At 38.8% G+C, this 15,618-nt stretch overlaps 2 pseudogenes; one reads left to right on the plus strand and one right to left on the minus strand.

Moving 5' to 3' along the window:
* Positions 1–805: 805 nt before the first annotated feature.
* On the minus strand, positions 806–2,134 carry LOC143653416 (putative ATP-dependent RNA helicase DDX47 pseudogene; annotated as a pseudogene).
* On the plus strand, positions 1,351–13,032 carry LOC143654155 (large ribosomal subunit protein uL6 pseudogene; annotated as a pseudogene).
* Positions 13,033–15,618: the final 2,586 nt, after the last annotated feature.

Genomic DNA, 15,618 nt, shown 5'->3' on the forward strand with positions numbered 1-15,618 from the left:
TCCCCAATCAAAAGACATAGATTGGCAGAATGGATTAAAAAAGTCACCCCCAGAGAACCTCTTTTGTTGCTCAGATGTGGCCTCTCTCTCTCAGCCAACACAACAAGCAAACTCACTGCCCTACCCCTCTCTACATGGGACAGGACTCCCAGGGGTGTGGACCTTACTGGCCACATGGGACAGAAATACTAGAAATAGCTGGGACTCAGAATCAAGGATAAAGGGGTTAGAGCGAAATGAGACAAAATAAAGTGTCAATGACTGAGAGATTCCAAACAAAGTTGAGAGGTTATCCTGGAGGTTATTCTTATGCATTATATAGATATCAACTTTTTAGTTAAGGTGTAATGGAGAGGCTGGAGGGAACTGCCTGAAAATGCAGAACTGTGTTCCAATAGCCTTGTTTCTTGAAGATAATTGTATAATGATATAGCTTTCACAATGTGACTGCATGATTGTGAAAACCTTGTGCCTGATGCTCCTTTTATCTACCTTATCAACAGATAAGTAATACATATGGATTAAAAATAAATAAATAATAGGGGGAAAAAATCTTAAAATAAATTTAGTAGATTGAAATATTAGTGATCAATGAAAGGAAGGGGTAAAGGGTATGGTATGTATTAATTTTTTTGTTTTCTTTATTTGAATTGATGCGAATGTTCTAAGAAATGATCATGATGATGAATATACAACAATGTGATGATATTGTGAGTTATTGATTACATATCAAGAATGTAATGATCATATGGTAAGAATGTTTGTGTTTGTTTGTTGTTATGTTTAATAAATAAATAAATAATGATTAATGGCCTTTTCGGGTTTTTTCCAGTTTTCTTCCAGCCATCTTGTTCTGGACACCAAATCGCACCCTCTGTATCATGATTGTCCCCAAGATCCTCTCTTATGCATTTCTTCTTTTGTCCATGCTCCCTTAACTCCATTCAGGCAAATCTTTGGGCTTCAGTCACATGTTCTATTGGCATCATAACCTCATCATTCTATGTTGGAAAAATAGGCAATTTCTTCCCAATTAAGTGTTCTATGTGCTGTAAGAGTTCCACATCACATTGTGTGACAAAGGTAATAGCCTCTCCAGAGTGTTTGATCTATTTGATGGATTTCATCCTTGGAATGGGTAGGAATGTCAAAGTTGATAACTACATCCACAGGAGGAATGTCTAAATCTTGCCTTGTAACAACAGTTGTAAGAAGAATGGAACGAGCCTTTGCCTTGAACTTTTTCAGGGATCCTAGATGCTTGTTCTGGCTCATCTGTCCATGCAAAGGAATGGCAGTGAATCCAAGATTTCAGAGTAGCAAAGTTGTTCTCTGAGTATTATTACAGGTGCTGCAGAATATCATAAAGAAATTTCCAGCCAATTCATTTAGAATATAAACCAGATAGCTATCCTTGAATTTATAGGGAATAAAAGGATAATAGTGCTGTAATTTCTCAGCTGTCTGGTATTTTGAGGAAATAGCATATTTCATAGGATTCTGCAGAGCTGCTTGCTGAAGTCATGATAGCAAAAAAGGGAAATATTGTCTGATCTCAGGGAATTGCTTTCAGGATCTTGTCAACCTCTGTCTCAAAATCCATGTTCAATATTCAGTTTGCTTAATCCATAACCAAGTATTCGAGAGCTCTTAAGTCGAAACCTTTGTATTTTCCAAGTGGTCAATTGATCTACCAGGAGATTTTTTTTTTTTTAACCAGGGCTAGAGATTGGGACATTGAATCAATTCCATCTACCATCACAGCACTTTGCACTCTAATATAGGACCCCAGGGCTCCAAATTGCTCAGAGATCTGAAAGGCCAACTCCCAAGTGGAGGTGAGAACTAGGGCAAACAAATGCTGGGGCATCTCCAGCAGGGCATTTAGAATGGGCAAAGCAAAGGCCCCTGTTGTTTTTCCAGAGCCAGTTTCTGCCAGTCTAATGATATCACAACCTTGTAAGGCCAAGGTAATAGCTTCAATCTGGATCTTGGTGGGTTTTGTCCATCCCAGCTGGTCACAGGTCTCACACAACACATCTCTCACACCCAGGTCTTTAAATGTTTTAATTGCTTCATCCCCTACCACCAGCTGGGGAGCTTCAGTCAGAGAATTGTGGGCTCTCTCTCTCATTTTTTTTCCTTGGAAGTTCAGGGTCCAGGAATTAAGTGCAGGATTCCCACCTGGCAGGGGAGAATTCTACCACTGGGCTGCCCTTGCACTGCCCTCTCTCCCTCATTTTTGAAGGACAGTTTTGCTGGGCAAGGAATTCTTGGTTGGCAGTTTTTCTCTTTCAGTATCTTAAATATATCATACCACTGCTTTCTTGCCTCCATGGTTTCTACTGAGAAATCCACACATAGTCTTATTGAGCTTCCCTTGTATATGATGGATTGCTTTTCTCTTGCTGTTTTCAGAATTTTCACTTTGTCTTTGACATTTGACAGTGTGATTAGTAAAGTATCTTGGAGTAGGCCTATTCAGATCAGCCATGTTTGGGGTATGCTGCGCTTCTTGGATCTATAATTTTACTCTTTCATAAGAGATGGGAAATTTTCAGTGATTTTTTCCTCCATTATTCTTTCTGCCCCATTTCCCTTCTCTCCTCTCCTGGGACATCTATAACACATGTATTCATGTACTTCATGTTGTCATTCAGTTCCTTGAGACCCTGCTCATATTTTTCCATTCTTTTTCCTATCTTTTTTTTTTTTTTTTTTTGCATGGGCAGACACCGGGAATCAAACCCGGGTCTCCAGCATGGCAGGCAAGAACTCTGCCTGCTGAGCCATCATGGCCCACCCCTTATCTGTTCTTTTATGTATAGGATTTCAGAAGTCATATCCTCCAGTTCACTAATCCTTTCTTCTGCCTCTTCAATTCTGCTGTTGTAAGTCTCCATTGTGTTTTTCATCTCTATTATGTCTTTAATTCCCATAAATTCTGCCATTTGTTTTTTCAAGCTTTCAAGTTCTTCTTTACGGTCACCCAGTGTCTTCTTTATGACCCCCATCTCTTTTGCCATATCTTTCCTCAACTCATTGATTTGATATGTGTTTGAACATCTTTAATTAGTTGTTTCAACTCCTGTATCTTGCCTGAAGTGTTAGTTTGTCAAAGGACTGGACCATACCTTCATTCTTCCTAGTATGACTCAAAATTATTTTGCTAGGTGTCTAAGCATCTGATTTCCTTGATTAGTTTATTCTGGAGGTTGTTTTCGCTGTTTTTTCTAGGGGGTTCTTGTTGGTTGACTTTGTTCTCTGTTCTTTGGCATTCAGTTAAACTTATTCTTGACCTCTAGCATAGCTTCTCTTTAACTGATCAGAATTTTTCTGCTCTTGTTTTTCTGTGGTTCTTGCCCTGCCTATATGGAACCCTTTTTTTTGAAGACGATATGATCGACCCCAATCAGATTTTCCCAGCTCAGACAGGCCCAGGTCTTAGGAGGGAGGTGTAATTAGTATCAGGTTTCCCTGAGGATGAGACCCAGCAGGTTGCCACTCTTTCTTGTGAAACCTCTTGACTCTGTGCTTTTCCTATCCTGCCCAGCAGCAGGTGATGCTTTTAAGCCTGCAGCTCCCCACTGATATAAAGTGGTATGGTGCCTTTGATTCTCAGCAGACCCTGTCCCAGCCAGAGATATGGTTGCAACAGAGACTGAAGTAGAATGTGGGCTAAAGCTATTTCTGTTTTCTGGTCTCTGAGTGGGAGCTGCCACTTCAGCTGGGCCCACCCTCCCCTTTCCTTGGGGAAGATGCACCCTTTAGGGAATTATCTCTTTCACTTGACTAGTTACTTTGTTTCTCAGACCTATCTTAACTCTGCCCTTGCCTGGGTCAGTGCTGACAATTGAAATGCCTGAGGCTTTCTCTAATAAACTACTTAGAATAGTTTTGAAAAAAAGAAAAGACCTTTTTGCAGCATCTACTGTGAGAATAAAGACCATTCTCAGCAATCAGACTGTTGACATTCCAGAAAATGTCAATATCATGCTAAAGGTATACACAGTCATTGTGAAGAGCCCAGGAGAAACCTTGCACAGGGACTTCAGTCATATCAGTGTAGAACTCAGTCTACTAGGGAAGGAAAGGAAGAAGCTTCAGGATGACAAATGGTGGGGAAATATAAAGGAGCTGGCTACAGTTTGCATTATCTGTAGTCATGTACAGAACATGATCAAGGGTGTTACACTGGGCTTCTGTTACAAGATGAGGTCTGTTTATGTCCACTTCTCCATTAGTGTTGTTATTCAGGAGAGTGGGTCTTTGGTTGAAATATGAAATTTCTTGGGTGAAAAATACATTTGCAGGGTTCAGATAAGGCCAGGTGTTGCCTGTTCAGTATCTCAAGCCCAGAAAGATGAGTTAAGTCTTGAAGGAAATGACATTGAACTTGTATCAAATTCAGCTGCTTTGATTCAGCAAGCCACAACAGTTAAAAACAAAAATATTTTTTAAATTTTTGGATGGTATCTCTGTCTCTGAAAAAGGAACAGTTCAGCAGGCTGATAAATAAGATCTAAGAAGTTGTGCAGTAATGGGAACAATAAGATGCCAGACCTATTTGATTTTAAAGATGTAATAAAATTCATCTGTTAAAAAAGAAAGGAAAGAACTCCTTTTTCAGAGCCAGTCCCCAGTTCCCAGGGTTCTGGAGTTGGTACCGGCTCTATGTGTTCCTTTTCACTTGGGGCATAGCCTCCATTTTTGTTTTGTTTGTTTTGTTTTTGGTTTGTTTTTTGTAATTAATACCTTGGTTAGAGCTTTGTTGAGCTACCTTCCCTTGCTCCTAGAAGAGACTGCTTTTTTTTCCTCATAAGGAGGTGTCTCTAACACAGCCTGCCATACCATTGGAAGAGGGGTGCCAGCCTCCACAGTTTGAGGGCTTTACTTACAGTTCAGGATTGTTATCTTGGCCCTCACACTCCATTCCAGACTAGTGTTTGATGTGTGTCTGGTCATGGATATCCCCCAAGTAGTTGTTCCAGACAGAGCATGTAAGTGCAGAGCTGAAACTGGAACTCAGTCCTGAGTCCAAAGCCATGCCCTTAACCATGTGGCAGGAGATGTGGCTGTCAGTCTTCCTAAGAGGTGAGGTCCTAACATAGAGGAGCAATCACCTCTTTATTTCTCCTCACCATGCAGTGCATACCCAGTGTCTGCTGTGTCTTGAAGGCTCAACAAATTGATTGACATCAAAATAATCAAAGAGAGGTTTTCCACTTCAGGGGAGATAGAGTAGATGACTTTTTCCCTTTTCCTACTTCTAAGTACAACTAGAAACCCAGAAAATATACATATTTTATATATATCAAATATATATATATATCAGACAAAGAAGACTCTGAGAAGTAGAGAAGAGAAAGAGGCAGACCAATTAGGGACTTTGGAACCCAAGGAATGACAAGGTATTGAGTTCCCTATATTTTTGTTTTGCCTCATAAATCCCAGACTTGGAGCTAAAGAAGTTAACCTGGAAATGCCAATGGAGAGTGTAAAAAAAAATCCCTGAACAAAATCCTGTTCTCTCTAGCTGAAGGACCAGGAAAGGGGCAAGGGGCAAGTTTTCTAACAAGACAGAAAACTTTTGGACAATAACTGCTCTACTCCAACCAAATATCACAGAAGAAACTGTGGCCCTATCTACACCAGCAAACTCTGAGTGGGGAGGCTAGGCTTCCATCCTCATCAGTCTGTAATGATGCTCCCAAATCACCCTCCCAGGGTGGTTTCAGAGAAGGATGAGTAGGGAGCCTGGATATTCATCTCCACCAGTAGTAATAATCCTCCCACCCTATATCAGTGATGACCACAAGGGAGTCTGGACTGCCACCCCCACTTGGAAGTAATGAGGGACCTCTTCCCCTTCTCATTGAGGTGGTGCCAAAGGAGGCCTAGTAGATTGTCGGGACTTTCACCATCACTTCCAACCCATGTGATGTCAACAGAGGCCATGTGGGGAACATTAATGAGTCACTCCTAACCCTCTGTTGGAGATTGAGTCATTTCTATCCCAAAAAACATGTCTAGGTCCCAGCTCATGGCCCTTTGGGTGTGAACCCATTTGTAAAAAGGACCTTTGAAGGTGTTATTAGTTAAAGTGTGCCCAAACTGAATGAAGATGGACCTTAATCCAATATGGCTGAAGTTCTTCCAGCATCCAGAAGCTGGAAGTCATGGAACACAGAAGAGAAAGGAGGAGACACATCATGTCCATTGCCTTGTGACAGAAAAGCCAAGGAACCCAGAGATTTCCTGGCAGCAAGAAGATATGATCCCTGGAGGAAGCAAGCCTCTAGCCTCTGAAACTATGAGCCCATAAATCCCTGTTGTTAAGCCAATCCATTGTATGGTAACTGTTTTAGTAGCTAGGAAACTAAAACACCTTCCCAGCCAGAAAAGTATCTGTGGAAACCTATAGAGAGCCAGAATACCCACCCTTGCCCATCAGTAATAAGGAAGGAGACTGAGTAGGAAGCCTGGACTTCTCCCCTTTCCTTAAAGTAACAAGGTGGTGTCCCCCTTCCCCTGCTAGAGCAGTATCAGAGAAAGCCAGTTAGAACAGATGGTTTAAATAAGATATAGTGTCTCCTAATATCCAAAATGTCCTGTTTTCAATTGAAAAATCACCCATCATACTAAGAACCAGGAAGATTTTAAACTGATGGAAAAAAGGCAATCAATAGATGCCAAAATTGAAATGACAATGATGTTAGAATTAACTGACAAATGTTTTAAACAAAACATCATAAAAATGCTTCAGTGAACAATTGCAAGCACATGTGAAATGAATGAAAAAATAGAAAGTTTCAGCAAAAGAATAGAATATATAAGGAGAACCAAATGGAAATTTTAGGCCTGAAAAATACAGTAATGAAAATTAAAAACTCAGTGAGTGGGTGGAAAGCAGAGTGTAGGGGACAAAGAAAAGTATAAGGGAACAGTTAGAAATTACCCATTTTGAATATCAGAGAGAAAATACATTGAAAAAAATACATAGAGCCTCAGAGACCTGTGGAACTATAACAAATGATCTAACATTTATGTCATCAGAGTCCTGGAAAAAAGAAGAGATGGAGGACAGGGCTGAAAAGTATTAGAAGAAATAATGGCTAAAAACCTCCCAACTTGACAAAATACATAAATCTACAGAATCAAGAAGTTAATCAAACCTCAAACAAGATAACCCCAAAGATATCTACACCAAGACACATCACAGTCAAATTTCTGAAAATTAAAGATGAATTTAAAAAATCTAGAAAGCAGCATGTGAGAAATAACAGTTTAAGGGAAAAAACAATTCAAGTGACAGCGAATTTCTCATCAGAAGCCATAGAGGCTAGAAGGAAGTGGCATAAATTTTTTCAAGCATTTAAAGAAATGTCAACCAGATCCTATATCTGGTGAAAATATCCTTCAGGAGTGATGGGGAAATTAAGGCATTCTCAGAGGAAAGAAAACTAAGAATTTTTCTTCAGCAGACCTACCCTAAAAGAATGGCCAAAGGAAGTTCTCTTATCAGAAAGGAAACAATATAAGAAGGAAACTTGGAATAATAGGAAGGAAGAAAGAACATGATAAACAAAAATATGGGTAAATACAATAGAATTTCCTTCTCCCCTTGAGAGTTCTAAATTAGGTTTAATGTTGAATTGAAAATTATAACACTATTATGTATATAGAGAAACTAAGACAATTGCAAAAGAGGGGAGAATAAAGGGATGTAAAGAGAGGTAAGTTTTCTATACTTCTTGAATTGGTAAAATAATGATACCAATAGGCTGTGATAAATTATGTATATGTAATGTAATGTCTAAAGTAACAATTAAAACTATAGAAATAAGCAAACACATGAACACTATAGAAAAGTCAAAATGGAATTCTAAAAAAATGTTTAAGCCCACAGGTAGGCAGAAAAAAAAGAAAACAAATGAAAAACAGAACAAACAAAAAAATAAAAAATAAAATGGCAGATTTAAGCCTAACCAATCAACAATTGTATTGAATGTAAATGGCAAATACATCAATTAAAAGACAGATTGACTTCCAGGCCAAGATGGCGGCTTAACAATGTACTCGTTATAGTTCGTCCTCCAGAACTACTACTAAATAACCAGAAACAGTACAGAACAGCTCCTGGGGCCATGTCAGTGACTGGACACACAGCATACCCCAGTCTGGACCAGCTGCAAGCCCCCCTAGAACTGTGAGTTCCCCAAACCATGGAGGCCGGCATCCCTCCCCCACAGGCTGCTTCCCAGAGGGGAAAGGAAAGAGACTATACCAGTAGCAGGAGCTGAGCCCAACCAAACGCCAATTGTGACATTAATCAACAAATTCTGACTACTAAAAATAGGCCCCCAGCTCAGGTGAACCTGGTCAAAGTGGAGGTCACTCATTTCTGCCCCAGCGCCAAGGGGGCAGGGCTGACGGAAAAGGAAACAGAGGTTTTTATGGCTGTGTTTCTACAAAGGCTTGACTGCCTCTGGATTCAGCGGCAGGACTTCTCAGGCTGGAACTGCCCCAGGCATAGGCAGAAACAAGCTCCTTTCAGGGGTTGTCTCGAGCCTGTGCCTTCCGCAGGGGAGGGGTGAAGCCCAACTCAGGTGGAATCCCTCCTTCAAGGAATTCAGACATCAGGGCTTGGTAATTTGAAGTCATTAAAGCCAGCCTACAACCTCTCCTCAGTCTCCACCATGCCCCCAGCAGGGAGAGTCTGCCATAGTTAAAGGTACCACATCATCTTATGCTGGTGGGACCTGCAGGCAGACAAGCGCCACATACTGGGCAGGATAAGAAAAACAGAGTCCAGAGACTTCACAGGAAAGTCTTTCAACTTGCTGGGTCTCACCCTCAGGGAAAACCGACGCAGGTGACTCTTTCCTCCTGATAGGAGGCCAGTTTGGTCTGGGAAAATCTGGCTGGGGTCTATAATACCTAAGTAGACCCTCCTAAGTGTGTGTGGGGTGGGGGGGAAGGCATCATACAAGCAGGTCAAGAAACAAGAAAACAAGAGCTAAAAATTCTCCTCTGTTTAACGAAACTTAAGCTATAGGTCCAGATAAAGCTAAACTGAATGTCAAAGAACAGATAGACAACAAATTCATCCAGTAAGAAAACCCTAGGTAAAAGAAGTGAAAGCAATCTCCAGAATAAACTAATTAAGGTAATTAAATGCCTAGACACCAGCAAAAAATAACAAATCACACTAGGAAAACTGAAGATATGGCCCAGTCAAAGGAACAAACCAACAATTCAAATGAGATACAGGAGCTGAAACAATTAATTCAGAATATACAAACAGACAATTAAAAGACAGATTGGCAGAGGGGGGAAAAGACATGATCCAACTATGTGCTGTTCAAGATACTCACTTCAAATATAATGATATTGGCAGGTGGAAAGAAAAGGATGGAAAATATCATGCAAGCATTAATTAAAAGAAAGCAGAAGTGACTATATTTATATCAGATAAAGTAGAATTCAGAATAAAGAAAATTACCAGAGATAGAGAGGAACATTGTATAATGATAAAATAGTCAGTCCAACACCACCAAGAGACATAGCAATCCTAAATGTTTAGTGTATGCACCAAATAGCAGAGCTGCAAAATATGTGAGGCAAAAACTAATGGAACTGAAAGACAAATAAAAGAGAAAATAGGCAAATCTACCATTACAGTTATATATTTTAACACCCCTCTCAATGATTCATAGAACAACTAAACAGAAGATCATCAATGATATAGAAGAACTCAAATGAACCATCAACCAACAGATTCTAACCAAATCTTATAGCATACTCTACCCCAAACAGCAGATTTTTACACATTTTTCCAGTTGTCAACTGGACGTGCACGAAGATGGGCCATATCCTGAACCATAAAACCTTCAACAAATTTAAAAGAATTGAAGTCATACCACATTTGATATGAATTTGTTTCTAGCTACAATGAATCAAACCTGAAATCAACAAAAATACCACCGTAAACAGAATATTTTATTGTTATCAAACAGGAAGATAATAGTAAAATGTTCAAGCACTTATAAACTAAATATCATACTTCTGAATAATCCATATCAATGAGGAAACTTCAAAGGAAATAAAATACACTGAGCTGAAGGAAAATAAAACATATCTAAATTTCTAGCCAAAGCTAACGCAGTTCTAAGATGAAAGTTTATACCACTAACTGCATAAATTAGAAAGGAGGAAATGTCTCAAATCAATAATCTCCCACCTCAAGAACTAAAAAAAAGAAGAGCAAGACAAATATAAACAAAGTAGAAGAAGGGAAATAATGAAGATAGAAGTGAAATCAATGAAGTTGAAAGCAGAAAAACTATTTCAATGAAATAAAGAGTTGGTTCTTCAAAAGTATCAATAAAACTTATAAACCTCTAGAAAGATTGACAAAAGAAAAAAGAGATGACATAATTACCAATATCAGGAATGAAAGAGGGGCTATCAAACCTTACAGATGTCAAAAGGATAATAAGGGAATCCAATGAACACTATGCACATACATTTGACAACTTAGATGAAATGGACCAATTCTTTGAGAAGAAAAACTACCACAGTCCACCCAATATGAAATGTATAATTTTAATAGTTCTTTAACTATTAAGGAAATTGAATTTTTAATTAAAAACTTCCAATATAGAAATCTTCCCATTAGGATGATTTCACTAATTCAAATGATCAAAGAAAAGTTAAAATCACTGCTACACAATCTCTTCTGGAAAATAGAAGAGGGTAGAGCGCTTCCCAATTCATTTTGTGAAGGTAGTATTACACTGCCACCACTAGACAGAGACAGTTCAAAGAAAGAAAACTACAAACCAATGTCTTTCATGAATATAAATGCACACATTCTTAATAAAATACTAGCAAGTAGAATTCAGCAATATGTAAAAAGAATTACACACCATGACTAAATGGAGTTTATTCCATGGCTACAAGACTGGTTCAATATTTGAAAATCAGTCAAAATTTTATGCTATGTTAACAGGCTAAAGAAAAAGAATCACTTGATCATATCAGCTGATAAAAAAAAAGTAGTTGTGGCTACTGAAGAGAGCACAGGTGTAAAATGGCAGAGAAAGATGAAATCACTCCCTCTACTTGGAATATGAAAGAGCAGGGAAAAGAGAATGGAATTAACTAGGTAGTAACCTTCGATCCAGAATGGACATTTAGAACAACTGTAGGAATGCCAGAGAAAGTGAAAGGCTGCTGAAAGTTCAGCTTTTGTAAGTGAAAGCATGAACCAGCCACCAAACTATACTGTTCAGCCCTATGGCAGTAGCTGTGGAAATGGCTGCAGCTGCAGCAATGCTCCCTGGATTCCAGGAGCAGCTGACGGGGGCCAGGGCTGGCTGAGGAAACCACCTTCTCTAACGTTGGGGTTGGGGTTGGGGTTGAGGTTTGAGGTCAGTCTGGGGGATCCCTGAGGGACCAGCTGGACTCACTTTCAGCCCTCTGGGCAGCTTCCAACCTCCCACCAGCACCCATCTGGACATAAAGAGCTAGTGTACCATCTTGGCTGATTTTTCCTCCTTTTTGTGTTTGGGTTTTTCTGGTCTGGCAGACCCCTGAGGGCACACATAGACTCTGGCCTTGGTTTCAGCCCTATTGCAGCAGCAGCCTTTGGCTTCACATTAGCATCTACCAGGACTTAAATACCCAGTGCACTTTTTCATTGGTTGAGTGTCTTGTATTGTCTAGTTTGACAGATCCCTGAGGGTCCACAGATGCTAGCCTTGGTTTCACGCTGAAGCAACATCTTCTAGCCCTACACCAGGATCTGCAGGAACATAAAGAGACAATGCACCTCTTTTTTTTTCCCCCTTTTTTTTGGTTGATTTTTTTTTCTTTTACTATGTTGTAGTTTAGGATTTTGTGGGTCCCTGAGGGAAAATCAGGGGTGCTGACCTAGGCTTAAGCCTCAAAAGCAGCAGTTTCTGGTTTCCACCAACACATATTAAGATACTTGAAGAGACAGTGTCCCTCACTATTTTTTTCCTTTCATTTCTTATTTTTTTTTGGTGTTTGTGATTGTCTTGTCTATTAGTATTTTTCTTTTTTTTCCTTTTTCTTTCCTTCCTTTTTTTCTTTTTCTTTTTTTCATTTTTCTTGTTCTTAGGCAGACTGAAGAGTAGGAAGTTAAATTTCCAGTGTTACCCTAACATGATACATAGAATATCCAGTTCCCAACCAAATATTACAAAACATGCAAGGAGACAGGAAAGTATGGCCCAGTCACAGGAGGAAAAGAGCTTGATAGAAAATATTGGGTGCAAAATAACCTTATTAAGAAATTTAGATGCCCCATGTTCAACAGAAGGCATATTAAGACTCATGCAGATATGGCCCAGTCAAATGAGCTCATTAAATTGCTGGAGAGAACACAGAATTTGGAACAACTAATCAAGGATGTCCATAGCAATGTAAAATATATTAAAAAGACACTGGAAGAGCATAAAGAAGAAGTTGAAAGAATAAATAGAAAAAAAAGCAGATCTCATAGAGATGAAAGGTACTGTAGATTAAAATAAAAGTATGCTAGAGGCAATAGCAGGTTTGAAGAGGCAGAAGAAAGAATAAGCAAATTAGAAGATAGAACAATTGGACTTGAACACATAAAAGGACAAATGGGCAAGAAAAATGGAAAAACTGGAACTAAATTTCAGGGAAGTGACAGATAACATGAAGTACACAAATATAAGAATTATCAGTGTCCCAGAAGGAGAAGAAAAAAGGGATAGAAAGGCAGTTGAAGAGATAATGTGAAAAAACTTCTCAACTCTTATAAAAGATATAAATATGCAAATCAAGGAAGTCCAGTACCCCAAAATAGAATAAATCCAAATACGTCTACTTCAAGACACATGCTGGCCAGAATGTCAAATATTGAAGAGAAGCAAAAAGTCATGAAAACAGTAGGGGGAAAGCAATTCACTGCATACGAGGGAATCCACATTAGCTTGAGCTTAGAGTCCTCAAAGCCAGCATGGAGGCAAGAAGGCAGTGGCGTGATATATTTAAGATTTTTGAAAGAGAATTATTTCCAGCCAAGAATTCTTTATCCTGTCAAGCTGTCCTTCAAAATTGAGGGAGAGGTCAGTGTGATGGTGGCTCAGCAGGCAGAATTCTCGACTGCCATGCCAGAGACCTGAGTTCAATTCCCGGTGCCTGCCCATGCACAAAAAAAAAAAAAAAAAAAAAAAATTGAGGGAGAGATTAAAATCTTCACTGACAAGCAAAAGCTAAGAGAATTTGCCAAAAAAGAGACTTGCCCTGCAAGACATACTAGAGGGAGTTCTGTCAACTGAAAAAAAAGACAGGAAAGAGTGGTCTAGAGGGAAGTACAGAATTGAAGAGTAACAGTAAGAGTAACTTGAAGGATTATAAGAAAGAAAGGGAAAAGAATATATAGATCTAATAAATAAACACTGAAAGATAAGATGGTGGATTCAGGAACTGCCTTTATAGTAATAACTTTGAATGTTAATGTACTAAACTCACCAGTTAAAATATAGATTGCCAGAATGGATTTAAAATATGATCCATCTGTATCCTGCTTAAAAGAGACTCATCTCAGAACTAAGGATAGAGATTGAAAGTGAAAGGATGGAAAAAGATATTCTATGCAAGCTCTCACCAAAAGAAAGCAGGGGTAGCTATATTAATATCAGATCAAATAGACTTTAAGTGTAAAGGTATCATAAGAGTCAAGGAAGAACATTATATATTAATAAAAGGGAAAAAATTCACCAAGAAGAAATAACAATCATAAATGTTTGTGCTCCCAATTAAGGAGCGCCAAAGTACATGGGACAAATACTGGCTAAATTCAATGGAGCAATTGACATTTCAATAATGACAGTAGGAGATTTCAATACACCACTTTCCTCTATCAATAGAGCAACCGGACAGTGAAGCAATAAGGAAATAGAGAATTTAAACAACAAGATAAATGAATTAGACCTAACTAATATATATATAGATTGTTACATCCCAAAATACCAGGATATACATTCTTCTCTAGTGCTCATGGAACATTCTCCAGGATAAATCATATGCTGGGACACAAATCAGGTCTTTATACATTTAATAAGTCTGAAATTATTTAAAGCATTTTTCCTGACCACGACAGAATTAAGTTGGACATTAATCATCAAAGAGCCAGAACTTTTACAAATATATGGAGAGTAAACAACACACTTTTAAACAATCAGTGAGTCAAAGAAGAAATTGGTAAATAATTGGAGACTAATGAAAATGAAAATTCAGCCTATCAGAACTTGTGGAATATGGCAAAGTCAGAGCTGAGTTCATTTTTCTCTCTAAATGCCTACATTAAAAAAGAAGAATGACTCATAAGTGGATACTATAAATAACTATATGCCAACAAACTTGACAACTTAAATGAAATGGACAAATTCCTAGAAACACATGAACAAGATACACTGACCGGAAAAGAAATAGAAGATCTCAGCAAACCAATAACGTGTAAAGAGATCCAATCAATCATCAAAAATCTTCCTATTAAAAAAAGCCCAGGCAATGTCCCTTAAGGGATGGGAGAAAAATTATGGCACTATTAAACTTTACAACTGGGGAAAACACAAGCCCTTTATCTTGTGGCTTGCTCTTATGAAGCTTATCTATGCAGCAGAGAAGCTTAGCCTACTATAGGTATGACTAAGAATTACTTCTGGAGGACCTCTTTCGTTGCTCAGATGTGGCCTCTCTCTAAGCCCAACTCTGCAAGTGAAATAATTGCCCTGTGCTCTATGTGGGACATGACATCCAGGGGTAAAAGTCACCCTGGAGACATGGAAGATGACACCCAGGGATGAACTTGGTCCTGGCACCATAGGATCAACAATGCCATCCTGACCAAAAGGGGAAAAAGAAGTGTAACAAATAAGGTATCAGTGACTGAGAGTTCAAATAGAATCAAGAGGCTACTCTGGAGGTCACTCTTATGCACAGTTCAGTTAGACATTGCTACCTTCGTAACTTGCCAAAACCCAACTAAAACCCTTCCTGCCAGTCCTAAAGAATACCTAGGGTGTTATATAAGATTCTACAAAGGCTTCATGCACTAGGGTAACTTTCCAGAAACCTACAACCTCTAGATGGGACCATGGACCAGATAAGCCCTGAAATGCAGAGGGGCCAGGCTCTCCAGAACATCAACTAATTCCACCCCCCATCCTATATTATCGACAGCCGCTTCCAACATGAAAAAGGTAGAATGGGCATAGCCCAAGTAACCCTAAACAGTGGGAGAAAGGTCAGAGGTGATGGTGGAGTTATACAGAGAAAGTAGAGTATAACAAGTGATTATGATTGCTGAGTCATTATACTGATATTTCTTTTAGTCTTTAGTATCTTAGATCAGCTAGAAGTAAAAACCTAAAATTGTGGAATTATAACCCATACCAAACACTGAAATTTGTTCTACACTAACTAATTATTGCAATGTGCTTTGAAATTTATTGCTTTTTTGTATATATGTTATTTTTCACAAAAAAGGAAAAAATCAAGTTTGATGATAAATGCATAGCTACATGATGATATTTTGAACCATTGATTGTACACCGC

This window comes from Tamandua tetradactyla, chromosome 13 (genome assembly GCF_023851605.1).
Source record: "Tamandua tetradactyla isolate mTamTet1 chromosome 13, mTamTet1.pri, whole genome shotgun sequence".
NCBI lineage: Eukaryota > Metazoa > Chordata > Mammalia > Pilosa > Myrmecophagidae > Tamandua > Tamandua tetradactyla.